The sequence below is a fragment of the Silene latifolia genome, chromosome Y (assembly GCF_048544455.1).
Source record: "Silene latifolia isolate original U9 population chromosome Y, ASM4854445v1, whole genome shotgun sequence".
Lineage (NCBI taxonomy): Eukaryota > Viridiplantae > Streptophyta > Magnoliopsida > Caryophyllales > Caryophyllaceae > Silene > Silene latifolia.
The window spans coordinates 379,670,555-379,686,697 of record NC_133538.1 but is presented as its reverse complement, the minus strand read 5'-3'; positions in this window follow the sequence as shown (position 1 = coordinate 379,686,697).

Genomic DNA, 16,143 nt, shown 5'->3' with positions numbered 1-16,143 from the left:
CATACAACGCCCACGGAACATACTTCACCTGAAGAGATATTACTTTTAATAATAAGTAGACTCTAGCTTTCAAAATGATGTACTATGAAAAGCCAAATCGTCTTTTAAAAATCAAAATAAAAATCCGGTAGTAGGCATACTACCAATTTCACTTTTATTTCTGGTGTCTCTAGTTATTTTAAGATTTTAAACTACTATTAGATGGTGTGGTCTGGCAGCATCCTGGCACCACAATTGCTCTAGTACCCCATGGGATGGCGACAGGTACCTCACTTCATTTTAATAGATTCTTTTATTTTCAGGCTTCTCTAAGTACACCACTTTGAATTCTGGTATCTATGGTTCTTTGAAAGGATGTCTAGCAGGACTGTCAACTACCAACGCGGGGTGACAAGGCACATGGCACTCCAACATGCCTAACCTATTTTCTCCACAAGGAGCACCTTCACCAGGCGGACTGTGGAACATACGAAAGGGAGCCTGGTTGTGTGAATACGCTTACCCAGCTACCCCTGATACCACCCCCTGGACGTAGCTCGCACTAATCGCAATTAATCAGGGCCCGAGCATGCATGCACACGAATATGGAACGTAGGGATATCTGCGCTACCAGAATCCTGCAGCGTCTCCATCGGTCCTAGAATGACGATAAACTTGCCTCAATGACGCCCCTGTCGGCTTTAAATAAGATGAACACGCCTTGCGTCATGAACAAGGTTAAGTAGTCCAAAATCTGCAGATACGCCTAAATCGGCCATCGGTGACACGGCGGCTAGCCTAGCTTAGTCCGGATCGGCCTTTTCGGTGACCGACCAGTGGTCTAAATCAGCCTCCTAGGTTGACACGGCCACTCCTCCTTACATTGTGGTATACGCCCAAATCAGCCACCAGGCTGACACGTCAGCCTTCTCAGGATGACAGGACTCGCCTAAATCAGTCAAACAGGCTGACACGGCAAATTTCCTAAAAATAGGGAAAGTAAACAACAAGCACACGATATATAAGCTGAAGCCTTGCCAAACTATGACAAGGGACATTTTCAAAATATGGCCAAAAGTACGGCCCAAAATTTAACCGCCACCTTGGCGGAGCAACCTCAGAAAGAGTTTTAAAAATTACAAAGTCTGCCACCTCTGGGCCAGACCACCAAAAGTTCATCAAAACACAAAAAAAACTTAATTATCGGTCACATTAATGACCTCCACCTCGGCACCTCCTCCGCTCGCCGACCCCTCGTTTCGTGTACCGCACCAGCCTGTGCATCTTGGCCGCCATAGCTCCCCGAGCTCGTCGTAGCATCTTGGGACGTCCCAGCTCCATCCCCAGCAACTTCCTCAGCAAGTGCAGGAGAATTCACCTCCCCAACTTCAGGCATCAACACTCTCAGATCAGGTTGGGTGGGGTAGAGCATCTCCAGCTGTTTTTCCTCTTCCTCTATAGCCTGCTGGGTAGGAGCCTCTTTGATGGCAGCACGCATCCCGCTGATCTTTCCCCGCCAGGTAGCATAGGCAACGACATTGGTGGCCTGGGAGATCAGCTCACTGATCTTCTCATCAGAACGCTTGAGGGAGTCAGAGAAAGTATTGCACACCGCCTGAGTACGCGCCAGCTGATCAGCCCCCTCTTTCAGCTTCTTCTTGGTGACAGCAAGCTCAGTCTTCAGCTCCACCACACGCTCCTTCAGATCGATCCGCTACTGTGCCAGATCAGCAATAGTCTCCTTCAGCTCCTAGTTCTTGGCGCTGGTAGCACGGTTGGTCGTCTGCACTATGTTGATCATCTTCCTGTTATAGAGTGCAGACTGAAGGGTCTGGGGCAGGAAAAATCAAGAGTCAGCAAGGGAGTCAGGAGGCAGAATCTAAGTAAAGCAGACAGACAGACAGATAGAAAATGAAGAATATTTACTATGAAAGCGTTGTGCACATCATTTTCAGCCATCTCCTCTAGGGAGAACTCCGAAAACATTTCCTCAACAAGAGGAAAGAGCAGCTGATCAATCTCCGGCCAGTAGGGCACCTTGTCCACATTCCCAAAGCCTTCAGGGAAATGAGCAATGGTGCCTCCACTAGACGAAGCACAAGGACTGGCAGGAGGAGTAGGCGGATGGCGAGATAACGGGTTGACCTCCAGGGGCTCACGTGTAGCAGAACTGGAAACTGTGGGAGGAGTCTGAAAAGAGACGGCAGGAGCACTCCTCTTGGAGGCAGAGGCCACATCACGGCTGGCAGAAGGTCTCTTTCTTTTAGCACTTTGGAGGATGAGTTCCAATTGATCAACTTTTGAACCTGCAAGCATACATAGACTCAGACGACAGAATACTTAAACGTCAGCAGAAACAGCATGCAAATAAAGAATAGTTGCAGAAGTCTTACCAGAAGACATACTGTGGGCTGACTGAGGAGGATTGGAGGAAGAAGCAGGTGAAAAACCAGGAAGCAGTGCGGGAACTTTCTCTCGATTCGAGAGATCTTTGAACGACTGCTTGCGGCAGGGGATCTTGGCGCCGATACGGGTAAGGTCATAGGGGCCTGCACGAAGACGATGAAGTAAGCTAGTAAGCAGTGAGATAAAAAAAAATCAGGTGACAGGAAGACTACTTACTCGAAGTTAGAACCCATTTCTCGAAAATGTAATCAGCAGGAGGCTGGATGGAGTCCTTCCTCACGTAGAAGAAGTCCTCAAATCATTTCTCATCATGAGATTTTGACACGTGTCTGAAGGGAGCCTCACCACGGCCCCGGAATGAGAATTGACCCCTGCCCAGGGATCTGATGTTGTACATATGGGCCAGATCGCCCAGAGTGACAGATTACAAAAGATACTCGACCAACGGCCAGAGAATAGAGAAGAACTCTCCAAATGGCAGCAGAAATTTGTGCCATGGCAAAATTGTTGGTGAAGATGAAATCTTGAATGTGTTTAGGGAAAGGAAAACGGAGGCCATATCTAAACGGGTACAGGTAGAAAATAACCCACCCTAGACGAAGGGCGTCGGCTTTTTGTCCCGGTTCAGGGATGGCGATATCCACCCCGTCACCAAGGCCAAGCAGATTCTTGATCATGGGAATGTCGGCCGGTGTTAAAGCAGAATCACAGTCGTGGTGGTGCTTAAAAAGTCCCCGAGAAGGAAAAGTGGGGTCGAGATTACGATCAGAAGGTGTGGAGGATTGACGAGTTTTGCCTATGGTGGAGAGAGAAAGTGAAAATTAAAGAAGGGAGGAGGAAGGATTACCTGATAAAGGAGACGGGGAAGATGAACAGTGGAGCCGGCAAAGGATGAAAAGAAGGAAGGTTGAGGGTTTAAGAAAGAGGAAGTATTTTTGAAATGATTTGAAATGATTAATGAGAGTGGAAGATGGACGTTGGGGTTATAAAGAGGAGAGAGGGAGTTGGGTGCGAGAAAAGAGGAGAAGGGCGACTTGCATGGGAAGGAGTAAAAAAGACGGCGTAGGGTCTTTTGGCATTTGGTTACGTAAAATTCCTTGCTCGATACTTGAAAGCGCACTTCACAAGAAATTTGGGGCAAACTGTTTGGGCTAAAAATAGTATAATAAAGAAGGCCCACTTAATAAAGTAAAGACTATGAAAGAAGTGATGAGGAGGAAGGAAGCCCGCCCAGAAAAAAGATACTTTCGAGAAACAACGAGCACGACTGAAGTGGCTATCCTGATTTTCGTTACTAAAGTGCTGATTGGATTGGATCGAAGCCTGGTAAGGGTCTCGGGAGTTTAGAAGTCTAACTTTGACTTTTTCTTGTGATATGCCAACCTGAACCTTCACTCCGATCGTCCTCACTGCCCTAGGTCTCATTGAAGACGCTCCTTCATGCGAAACGGGCTTAAGAAAGATTAGGAGCCCATCATAGGAAGCGTCCGCGTTAAGGAAAGAAGCGCCAGGGAGAAGTTAGGGAGAAGTTAGGGAGATCAGGGAGAATTGGCAAGAGATTCCGAGTTTTGGAAAGAGTTCTTATGGAAATTATATTTCCTTTCCATATTTGAGGTAAAACATATCTAGGGTTCTTACCCTATAATTAGCCAAGGAAGCAAATCAAGAAGTCATTCATTGAACACCCGCATTCATACATCAACACTCAAGATCACATCTGAACAGATAATATACGTTTGTCCAAGATCTTGCAGGCCTGACGCCTAGGGCCAGCAGGATTAGCTTTGTACCGTAATTGTAATCATCCTCCTATTCATATAGTGCAATACTTGGCAGGGTACCGTCCCTCCCACGGTTGTTCCCACATTGGGTTTTCCGCGTCACCAAATATTACGTGTTAATTTACATTACGCACTTAATTTTCCTATTTACTTATTGACATACGAACAAACGTACATCCAACCAACGAATATAGACTACTTTGACCCTAATTAATCGACTTGGGTAAAAATACCTAAACAGCTGTTCCAACATCACATCTGGGTATTGATACTTTCTCTTTGTTGAATCTGGTCGTGAATGCTCTGATTGATTCGCTAGGCTTTTGTTTGATCCCGTACAAATCACTAGATCTGTTTTCAAGTTCCCTGCTGTTGGCGAATTGGTGGTTGAAGGAGTTTACCAGGTCAGCAAAGGACTTGATGCTTCCATTTGGTAGATTTATATACCATTGTAGGGCAGGCCCATTCAGGGTTGTTCCAAATCCCTTGCACATGCAAACTTATCGTAGTTCACTAGGAATAGATGCTGCCAACATTCTTTGTTTGTAGTAGGCTACATGATTTTGTGGGTCTCTAGTTCCATCATAATTTCTCATTGATGGGACCACAAATTTCTTTGGTAGATCTATGCTTGCTATCTCATCCAAAAAGGGCGAGTCAGCATAACTCTCTGGATTTGCTTCCTTAATGGGTGTGGGTACTCCAGGGATCTTCTCAAATCTTTCATGGAGCTTCTTGATTTCCTGGAGCATGGCCATCATAATTGTTGTGTTAGTTTTATCTGGGACAATCTCTTCATTTGGGATTTCTTCTGACTCTGTATCACCTTCTCCTGCTCTGGATTTTGATGGAGTAGGAGTACCAAAGTTAGAGAAATCTATGTTCTTGATGATTGAAGAGAATGGCGTGCCAGGCTGAATTTTTTATTTGGAGCCTGAGGCTTTGTCTCATAGCCTTTGTTTCAGACTGGATTCTGATTCCTTTAGTTTCATAACTTCAGCTTCAGCCTGAGCCATGTTTTGTTTCAGATGTTCCATTTCCAACAATTGTTGTTGGGCGGCAGCCAGTTGTTGTTCAATGCTATCTCCAGTCATTTTTTGTGGTTGTTTTTGTGTTGGTTTGGTTTTGGGTTTTGATTATTTTTGAGCTAGATGCCCCATGGTGGCGCCAATTATTTTAGCAATAATTTGCACAAGGTAAATGTCTTGCCAGGAAAGTTTTAGCAGGGTAATCTAACTCAATATTAATTGTCTGACTAATTGAATAGATAAGTAAATGAATGAAAAACAATAACACAAAGATTTATACGTGGAAAAACCCTGGGAATAAGGGAAAAAACCACGGGCACCAAGCCAGGAGGGATTATTACTATGATTTTGGTTAGCCTGACAGGGAATGTGTATGTCAGGCGATATAATGGATAAGGCTGCTTAACAATAGTTATAATGTTTTTAATTGATTACAGATGAGTAGAAAATAACAGTGAGTAGTAGAGTAAAAGTTGCGTGTCCCCTTCTTCCTTTCTTCCTTTCCATTTATAGCAGCTTGTCAACGGGCTTTATAGGTTGTTTTTAGGGTTTCCTGGTAAAGGACTCATGCCCTATTTATCCGGAGGTGGTTGATTGACTTGTTCTATATTCCAGCCGTTGCCTTTGATCTTTTCTTCTATGTTCTTCTTTTGGGTGTTTGAATAGGTCTTCCTTGTTTATAGGGACTTTGTTTTTACATCCTAACTATGCTTTCCATTGTCGCCTGACTTGCTTTGATGATTCTATCCTTATGCCTGACGTGGTATCTTTTTAGGCAAGGCTTGTCAGTTGCCTTATCCTGTGTTTCCCTCCTGCTTGATGCCTGAGCAGGCGTTCCAATTGTCTTGCTTTAAATATTTTTAGTCCAGGCTTGGCCTTGAGTATTGCCTGACGTATGTCTGATGAGTCAGGTAATTCTGGGCTCAACACTACTATTCATGGAATAAAACATCAATTTTGTCAATTTTAAGATTTTTTTTGCTTTATTCGATGTTTAAATCATTTTCCTACCTTTCCTATATTAATATCATTTACTATAAAAAAAACTCTTCTACTTTTTTGTATATGGAGTAGTATTTATTCTGCCATTTTTATGACTCTTATAATTTTATTATAGTATTAAATACAGAGTATTATTTTTCTTAATTATTTCTCATCATGTAACTATTAGAAAAAAAATTGTGATATCAAGTGTAATTCCTAACATCAAATTATGTAATCGTAAATTCGTAATTTTATTTGTTCCTTTATTGGCAGGGGTTAATTAATCCTAAAAATGAACCATATAGCATTGTTATTCGACTTAATTTATGGACAAACACAAAGCAGACAAATTTTAATATTTCCGATTCTTTAATCTAATATATAAAGGTGCTGTTTGGTCAAGTTTTAAAAGTGCCTTTTTTAACTCAAAAAGCAATAGTTAGGCCAAACACTATAAATTAGGAATATGAAAAACTACTTTTAAAAAGTTAAAAACTGATTCTTTACCCCAAAAAGTTGAAGTAGATATTTTTTACTTCTCATTTTACTTTTCACAAAAGTGTTAAAACACCCAATTATTTTAGGTATTTTTTTTCGCCTCCAACAAACCATTATGTATTATGGTGTGCTTCATTTTCTCTCTCCTCTCAATTCTTTGCTTCTCGCGCAAACTTACTTCTACGATCTTATACTCGCCATGTCCCAATGATTTATTTACCGTTAATTAAAATATATGACAAAGAATATAAAAGGTAAACAAAAGAATGAAACTAAGGGAATAACTATCAATAAACATGATTAATAAATAAAGCAAAAAAAGCTGGATAAAAGTAGTCAGGCCAAGCATATAATTTTTATAAGAAGGACTTTTTACAAACGTATGGTCAAACCAAATTTTTTCCAAAAAGTAACTTATAAATAAACTCTTTTTAAAAAGCAAAAGTTATTTTACACAAACAATGCCAAACAGCACCTAAATTTGTGTTTTATAATGATAAATGAAGCAAGTAACTAATTTATCATAGAAAAATGAGATTGCGCCACCGGGTTGTACCTAATCTCGGCGCCACCGGGGATATATTTGTAATTTATACGCGAGTTTTAATTCCCTCCTATCTTTTTGAAATTTCAAATTAAATTTTCTGATAAGGGTATAGAACACATTAAAATCGTAAACTAAAAAAAATCCCTTTACCATTAGTTCGTCATTAATTGCATCACCAATTTTTGCAGACCAAATCTTTGTGTAAAATCATATGCATTTGGGAACGTATCAATTTGTCAATTCTTGTGTAAATTAGTACTTAATTCATGCTAATTATGGCAGAAATTTTAAATTGAAAAAGATGATTAAGCATGGTATAAGACTATAAGTGTCATGGAATTCAGCAAATTTGTGTATATTTGGATCTTTGCGGTATGATGGGATTAGTGGATCAGTATGAAGGATATAAGGAAAAAGTCAACTACACAAATTACTTTTGCACCCTTTTAATATTTAAGGGGGAAATATATCGCAGATTTGTTATTTTACAATTTGTTGATTTTTTTTATTTTTTTATTAGGGTGGCACTCAAATGTGGTGCCACCTGGTGGCGCCCTATCGTCATCCTTTATCATATGGCTAGCAAATTAAATACATGATAAAACTTGGGTGCATAAATTTAGGAACAAAAATGGAATGGTTGAAAAGTTGATTTTCAACCACAAAGCGACACCTCAACTCTGTGGTTGTTGCTTTAATAAACAGGATCCTACACGATGGCCTAGAAAGGCGTGTTGAAATGATTATAAAAACCGGGTTTGAAAATCGTTCGTACGATGGCCTAGAAAGGCGTGTTGAAATGGTTATAAAAAACGGGTTTGAAAATCGTCATTACGATGGCCTAGAAAGGCGTGTTGAAAAACAACGGTCGGCGAAAGACCGAGGTTTGAAACGGCCATTATAACGGCGCAAAAGGTGAATTTGAAAAATTGAAAAATGACACGGAAGGACTTATGATCAAGTAGCACATAAGCACTCACAGTTCATTATATTATGCATAATGCTGACACGGGTTTTGGCTTAAAAGGGTGGGTTACACACCAAGCAATAAAACCCCGATTTGCGAGAGGGGTACCAATCCAAACAAAATGTGTAAGGAGGGTGCCCTAGCCACATGCTCGAAAGTGATGAAAGCTCTTTGACGAAACAGAAATATGTGACGTCAATTGTATTCTTGACTTAACAAAACGCGGGGATGAGAAAACTCACGCCGACGAGACGAGCCAATTGGTCGAAAATGGTTGGGTTGTGGGCCCGGACAAGGAACCCGACCGTGACCGTAATATCAATTAATGCATTCCAACCAAGACCTCGTTCGAGTCTCACCATCTAGGGATCACAAAGACACAAGTGTCCTAGTTTTCCCCAGCGGAGTCGCCAATCTGTGGACGTAGCCACCTGCACGCCCCAGCCGATCTATGGGGACATACAACGGTCTTTTGAAAGCCATGCTCGGCGGCGTAAAAATAAATGCTTTCGACCGGATCGTTTTAGATCGGTCGGTTTCGTGTCGGCAACGGTCTCGAAACGATTAGAGATGTTCGGAGTTGCCATCTAGAATTTGTGGGATGCTTGCAACCCATTCGAATCCACTTTATACCTCGGTCAAACGAAGCACAAAGTAGTGTTTGACATAGGTACTAAAGATAAGGAATCGTCCCTCTTTAGCATCCTATCTCTAGAATGACTCTCTTACGCCCTGGATAAGGTCGTCCACTATCCAAAATTTCTGAGTAAGAGGTAAAGGTACGTATTGGGAAGCCCTTTAATCAGACACCCAATCCCGCCCGCGGTAGCGGCCTCTACTGATCGATCTTGGTTGGTTGAATGCAAAAGTTGATAAAACGGTTAAAATGCATAAATGCGCATCCAATAATTTAAACCTAACATGTGAGAGCTTTCTAAGTCGGTTAATTTAATCCAAGTATCAAGTATAAGATGTCGAGTTAGATTTATGGTTTATTTGCATGCAAGACGGAAATTAAACATCCATTTACCAAATTAGGTTTATGGTGCATAACGTGATCCATTTGTCTTAATAAGACGTTTTGCAAATACGGTTTTTGAATGAGCAAGTTAGTCGTCTGCTCCGTCCTATATCCGGGTTAATCGGAGTCGAGATCGTCCTAGACTAATGCTGGAATGGGAACAGACCCTGCACCAGGCAGCCAGATGAGGCGCGAGCCTGTTGGCGATATAAGGGGGTCTCCCCTAGTTTGAAAATAGGAAAAGAAATGGCCTGTTTAGGCGCGGGTCAGTCAACGGTATAAGACACATTCTGACCATTGAAAAACGTATATAAAACGTATTAAAAATGGGTATTTGGACCTGTTTTGATTTGAAAGGACGGTTTAGGTCGTATTTGTGTTGATTTGAGGAACGAGACTTGAATAATCATCATTGTTTTGATGATATTCGATGTCGGGTTCGACTTTTTAAGCTTGACATGAATAGTTTTGAAAATAATTATGAACTAATTGTTTTAAGTTCATTTGAATATAATTAGTCGATACTCATCATCGTACTCGGGTTAAAATCCGACATGGTATGTAGAACCAAGGATGAGTTTGTGTTGGTGACTAATACATTTATTTTGAAAATGTAAAGAAATGATGAAAGGCTTTAAAATACCTTCCAAAATGTAAAGAAATGAAATAAAAGGCTTTAAAATACCTTTTAAATGTAATTAACCAAATATTATCACCGAAACACGGATTAAACCGTCATGGTATTAAGAACCAAGGGTGAAAAATGTTTTATGGTTAAAACTTGTGAAAAATGGTTTGAAAATACTTGAAATGGTAAAAACCGATTACAAATATGAAAATGAAAAATAGAGGAAAAGAAGAGACCAAACACGGATTGGACTTAAGGCTGGGCAGGCTGCTTTAGGCGCGAGCATGTGTGCTACGTAAGTAGCCTCTGCCTCAACCAAAAAGTCCGGTTTTGGCTCATTCTTCCCATGTTTTGGACCATGTTATGCATGATTTAGCATGTTATAGTCATGAAACAAGTAAATACATGATAAAAGAAGGATTTTTACACCCTCATACTTACATGCTTGGTTTATGGCGAGAAACCGACGTAAGTGTATCAACTCGTTTGGTCGGAAAAGACTCGGTTTAAAACCGTTTTATTAAGTAAAAAAATTATTATATTAAGTTTAGTGATGGTGTAGTGGTTGAAATGGTCGGTCAAGTGATTTAATGCACGGTGACGGTACCAAATAATGTGTAAGGCTTGTATTTACGATCGGTAGGTCGTAAATACGCGTCGGATTGTGACTTAGGAAGTCGAGTTGAGAATTTTAAGGGAGAAAGAGGGGGCGGACACTCGCATAAGTTCTCAAATGGTGGCATTTGAGGGTTATTTATAGGAGAATTAGTGGTTGTGTGAGTTTTGAGCGACGTGGCCATCTGGGCTGCTCAAAGAGGCGCGAGCAATGTAGCAAGTCTTCGAGGTGTCTTGTCGCATTCACACAAATGCAATCATGATTTGTTCTATCCTAGGATTTGTATGCACATGTTTGGTACTTGACCATACATGAATCTGGGAAATCTTAACATTGAAGCATTTGAATGGTTTGTTTTTTGTGTTTGACTCGGTTTGACTCGTTGTTGGAATCGGGATTTGAATTTTTGAGTCGGTTTTTGGTCCGGTGTCGGTTTTGACTCTAGTTAGTGTCATTGCGACCCCGTCGTCATGCATTAAACACTCCAGGTACTTTTGAAAAGTATTGAAAAGTTTTATTTTTGAAATCGTTTTAAGTTTTCCGACGTAAAGTTGTACACGAACTGTCGATCAAACGCCGCGATTCCAAAACATGTTGTAGTCCGATAATCATCGGGTGTTTATCGGTGCCTCAGTAGATACTGGGTATCTACAAAACCAAAGGACAAATTTCTCCTGTAAAACTACGGATCTCAAAACATGATATGACAATTCGGCTCGTCCTTATATCGCTCTCTTCATATAGCTTTTAAGGGGATCCTTCGCTTGATTCATTGATGGAGAAAATTTATCTTCTACTGGCATCATCGATCGCTGACGAATAACGCATATCCATTGTACAGTCGAATGATGAATCATCAACAAACCACTCTTATTTATAATTGCAATAATAATACCAAACCCTAGAAAGATAAGGACTGCAAAAACTCCGAAAATAGAGACAGAAAAACGGATCTCACCAAAGGGAGACTTTTATTGATTAATTTATAATATTTCATACTAGTAATTGATAAATGAAACTATTTGAGGGGCTTACCAAGTTACCATCGATCAATGATCGATGGAAGCCCCTGATTTGATTGATGGAAGATGGGGTTTTTTTTTAGAGAGGAGGGAGGAAGAGGTTTATAACTTTTTTTTTTTTAGTTTTGTTTAATGTGAGGATAAGTTAGTAAGACCATATTCCCTTTTCTTTTTTAAAGAAAACATCGTAATTTGTTATTTTCTCCTTTTATTATTTTTTCGAATTCATATAATTAGTGTACTATACAAGCTTAAGGTTTCTAACTTACTTAATTGGTCAATAGCATAGTTATCATATTGATATTAATAATAAAACGAAGTTAAATAACTATTGTGTTAGACGGTCTTATATGGTATGACTGTCCATTTATTTAAAAATCACTTTTTATTGATAACAATAAATCAGGGATTTAATTAAAAGTAATGAACCGTCTCACGGTGTGACTAGTGATACCGTCTTAGTTTTGATATAATATTAAATTGTTAGGGCATAGGGGCCACGTTTAAAATTGTGTACAGGGCCTCGAAAATCTCCCAAATGACCCCGGTGAGTACTTGGTTGTGCTTTGTTTGATAACGTTTGACTTCTACAACTTGACCTTCAATACTTATGTTCTTATACGACCTTCATTCCGCTTTGGTTGTTTAATATGCTTTATGCAAAGCTAATGGTCGCGGCCTTTCCCAAATCAATATATATTATTATTGATATTTGACTGTCACGATATTTGCCAGAATGTCGATTTCAAGTTAGCCAAGGTCACTCGTGTTGGCTATAATATCTCATATCCCAAGTCAACCATGCACATCAATTTTGACGCTGAATCAAATTCCGGAAATCCTCGTATGTTCTATACCGATTTGAAAACTCCGCCTTTGAACAACATTGATGAAAATGGCATTGTAATTAAGGTTGCGCAACGTTGGAGAAAGTTGATACAGGTAAATACTTATGACTTATTGTGAATTTAAGTTAATGAGATTAAATTTTGAGACTAATGACATTTTATTTTTTTAAAACTCAATGCAGGTAATCCTTTAGGCATTAGTTGCTCTGTTTATCATGACAAGGTATTTCACCCTGGGCCGAAAGACGGTTATAATGTTCTAGTAGGTGACTAATTTAAAGATTCCAAATTTTGGCTCTATCGTCCTTCGATGAGATTGAATTCTTCGACGATTAGACAAAATACCACAAGGTATATGGACAAGTATATCGTTTTTGCAAAGAAAGTCCTCAAACACCTCAATTGTAAGGTGGTAAGTCACTTGTCCATTGTTTTCATCCCGTCTTCGCATGCGACTTTTTACTTATTGTAGAAAAATAATTACGATATATAAGATGATATTAACAAGGTGTATAGTCACTCACCTTGCTAAATCGGGAGAGTAGAATATCTATCTCGAACTTGCGGAATCCTCCAAATAATTGCTCCAGGACGACTTTAATTTTAAAATAGTATCACGAATCCGTCGATCTAGATATTGATCACTAGGACCAATACCTATAGCTTCACAACCCAAGAACCTCCCTTCTCTTGTGTAGAGAAAGATATATTTTAGTTATGTGATTTTTGGATGATCCAAATGCTTCCCAAAAGCCTTTTATTTATAGCCCTAGGAGAACACAGTTTTTCTCAAAGAAAACCATGTACTCCAATGGTTTTCTAATAAAACCATGGGAGGGAGACCATGGTTTCTTATAAACCAAGGGTCTCAAATGGTTTTTCTACAAAACCATGTCCATTTGTCCCAAACAATGGGCCACTTACAGTATATCCAAACAATCCAAACGATCTATAGAAAACTACGGAATAAAATATTTCTGACTCATGGGTGGATCATTCGACTATTCGCTAACAGCGAGGAAGCAGTGAGGAAGCAGGGATCCATTCACTCACTTCCTTATGGTCGACAAAGCACATGTGGTATGAAACACATGCTATGGTGGAGATATTTTAAAAAAAAAAAAAACTATGTCCATCTCTATACACACCATACGAGTCTCAATTTATTCGCAAACTGTACGCATAACTCGAGTATTAATATGCTCACTCTCAATAGCGCCATGTAAATAATCATACTCGGCTTTTATAGGCTTCATGGATAGTGGGTACTATCCACGTCGACTTAAAAGTAACAAATAAGTCTCATCTTGTCTCTTACCAAGGCGACCTCTATTATGAATTTTCTATAGTATGCTCGCTCTCTCAGCGCCATATATAGATAGGTCTCATCTCTAGTCGCTTTCACAGCGCTAGAGGCGATTGCTTGTGTGAGTAAGCCAATCTAAAGCCTATTTCAGGACAACAAACATTATGATTCGTACTCATTAAACATTATTGAGAAAATAACCAGAATAAAAATCATTCATTCATGAAATCACAAGTTTCTCAGTACAACGATACGCATTATATTCTACGTAGTCCAAGAAATTTTACTTGATTGACAAAAGAATCCTTAGCGATCGGCTTAGTAAGCGGATTAGCTACCATTTGACCAGTAGAGATATGGTTCAAGACCACTTTTTTGTGTATTGTCATGTCTCTAACATAATGGTACCTAATCTGAATGTGTTTGGTTTTACCATGACATTTAGGGTCCTTTGTATACATTAGTGTAGCCATGTTATCACAATAGATCAACACGGGCTCTTATGCACTAGGGACAACACCTAAATGACGTACAAAATGGCTTAACCAAACTGCTTCTTGTACTGCTGCGGAACATGCCACGTATTCGGCCTCTATTGTCGACAGGGAAATACAAGATTGCTTCTTACTACTCCAAGATATGGCGCCATTATTCAGTAAGAAAGCATATCCTGATATGGACTTACGTTCATCGAGATCACCATCCCAGTCAGCATCACTGTATCTAATAAGGCTTAGATCCTTTCCTTGATAACATAACAAATAGTCCGATGTTCCTTTAAGGTACGTAATTATCCTCTTGACTGTTGTTTTGGGTGGATTCTGCGCAAGACTGAATCAGGTCAGGGTAGAGTAATTGTAGGGTTAACTAGCTCAACTATCTGGACTATGATTGCAGGACAGGCTAATATGTGCGTAAAGTAAAGTAAATAAAGTAAAAAGTGACAGCGGAATTTGTACGTGGAAAACCCTTGAATGGGAAAAAGCCACGGGCACCGCCAGGAGAGGATTTCACTAAGTATTATGGAGAATTATTGTATAACTAGTACAATTTAGAGTATTTTTCCTAAGTGTTGTAATGTTCTTGCTTGCAACGTAGTAGAGTGTGTTTTGGAATGATCTTGGCTCCTCCTTATATAGTAATCTTCTTGTAGTTGAATTATATCCATAATTAAAGCGTGATATTTCCTCTTTATGACGCCATTAATTGCACCTTTAATGCTCTTCAATATCCGGATAAATGGTTGATGATATGATATAATCTTCTCCTTAATTGCTCTCTTAATTAGTGTAGTAATGCTGAAATATTCTCCATAATTATCCTTGATTTGGTCAAATAATATCTTCTTGCTTGACCGTTGTCGTCTCCTGCCTGGCGCCTGTCCTGAGCTGTCCTGACATTTATGTCCTAATTGTCAGGCCAGGTTTGAACTTAATCATGAAGACGATGCAGGGGTCTAGGCCCAGTCATTTGGTACCAAACTAGAACTTCCCCGACGGCCATACCCTGATCATCAGGTCAGGGTCAGCGCGGAAATTTCAGGCCAAACAATTGCCCCTTATCTTCTTATTATCGCTGGGTCAGGCTAGAAATGAGAAGATAACTATCCATCTGACTAAGTAGCTTCCTCAGGACGGTTGATTATGCTTACCGCAAATAATCGCTAGTCGGCTTAATTATGACAAGTGTCTTATTTACGTCAACCGCTTCAATTACTGTATGCAAGTTGCAGTAAACCCAAAGTATTCACCGTGTTATAAATACTTCTTTAACCCTTGCTCTATATTTTACCAAAACTCGATTAATTCCTTAGAAATCTTAAAATTTCGCCTTCAATCTTCATCTTCAACCTCTCGAATTTTACTCAATTTTTCCAGAAACTAACACCATGTTTACCAAACGAAAATCTACCAGGGGTGCCGTTGCTCCTATCAGTCCATTAACCCAAAACCCCGCCGAAATTTTCTGAAAACCAGCCTGAACCTTCTGAGAAAACTTCTACTGTCCCTCCTATGGAGATGGTATCCATCTTCCACAAGGAGTTCAAATTCAAACCTGCGAAAGCACTTGATGAACAACAATATCCACTCAATCGCCTCAAACCTAAATTTGTTCAAATTCAAAAGGATAAAGGATTTATTCCCGCTGATGCCGAGGTGTGGATTCCTGAGGATTCTCCCATCAGGGCCGACTGGTCCTGTCCTGGATGGTTCTGTGTCCATGACTAGGCCTTCAGGGCAGGCTTTAAGCTTCCTCCTTCTCCCCTGATGGTCGAGGTGATCAAATAAATTGGTATTCCTCCTTATCAGATCATGCCTATGATCTGGAAGGTGGTTCATTCTATTGAATATCTGTACAAAAAACACAATCTGTCTTTCTCTCTTGAGGACCTGAAAAGCTGTTATTCTTTGAGAACAAATAGCCCTGGCAGGGTTAGTTTTAAGGTCAAGCCTTCAACTACTCCCCTGCTCAGTAACTTGGATAGCGGTCATGATAAAAATTGGGATGCTGG